Below are 1,269 nucleotides of genomic sequence, written 5' to 3' on the forward strand. Positions count from 1 at the left end.
GGCGGGCGCCCTGAAACGTTCAAAACGAAGACGAAAAAGAAAAAAAGAAACGGAACGCTTTCGCACCACACCACTGTGGATGAGTGAACACAACACGTTTTTCAAGAGTGTTGTAAACCTGTCCTATATATTAACAAAACAAGCAAACTCAAGCCTAAAACATCGCCTATACATTAACGGTGGGCAAAACGTACACTGCCTTCGCAGAACAAAGGAATACGCAAAAGTAATATAGCAAAAAAATAGACACGCGAGTCAAGGTGAAGAGCGCTTGTTATGTAACGTCGGGTTACAGTATCGGGCGAGCGACAATTTTTCCTTACCTCGTTATACTGATGCGGGAGATCACTATGTGAACGACACTGTACCACTCGCAGGTGTACAATCATTTCTTTCATGCGACCTTGTTTCGCGCTACGAGGAGGGAGAAACACATCGAATACCTTCGCGGGCTTTGCAAAAGCCGATTTCCATGGGGTGTCATAATAAGAATACGTAAGAGAAACTTGGCGGTAGTGTTTGCCCTCGCCGCTACTACGGCCGTTTACCCAGCATAGAAATAATGGGTACAAGATGCCTGAAATATGAACAGATGGCACGTGATAGATACAACAGACACTTCGCCTTTTAGACTTCGAACAATTAACCTTTTAGTGTATTGTTACAACGTAATGTATCCGAAAACTTGTTGTGAAACCATAATCAGCCTCGTCTACCTTGAATTTTTACCGCCTTACTGTTTTCGTGAACTCGCAAACAAAACTAACTTGAAGAAGATTTTAAAATCTTGTGTGAGTGTCGTCCAGTACGCGTTTCTTCTCCTACATTGCCGCTCATTGTCGAAATGATGACAACAACTTGACAGCCTCAATCTATGTCCCTTTATTTAATGACAGTGTTTAGCGTTCCTCCGGCGCAGTGCGAAATCAGCCACACATAACGGCGGTGGTATACAACTTCACAGGTAGTTTTCAAAAAATTTTTGGAACGATTGTTTTCCTTTCTTTCTTTCTTTCTTTCTTCCTTTCTTTCTTTCTTTCTTTCTTTCTTTCTTTCTTTCTTTCTTTCTTTCTTTCTTTCTTTCTTTCTTTCTTTCTTTCTTTCTTTCTTTCTTTCTTTCTTCTTGCGTCTGAGCACAAAGTGAGGCCGAATAACTGCAGAGCATTATTACGCCGACGTAATAAATCGTACACGACATCGAAAAGGAAGTCGCATATAACAATTCGGCGTGCTTATCAGGAGAGCGAGGGACATTTTATCGACAGGAAA

This window comes from Dermacentor albipictus, chromosome 1 (genome assembly GCF_038994185.2).
Source record: "Dermacentor albipictus isolate Rhodes 1998 colony chromosome 1, USDA_Dalb.pri_finalv2, whole genome shotgun sequence".
In the NCBI taxonomy this organism is placed as follows: Eukaryota; Metazoa; Arthropoda; class Arachnida; order Ixodida; family Ixodidae; genus Dermacentor; species Dermacentor albipictus.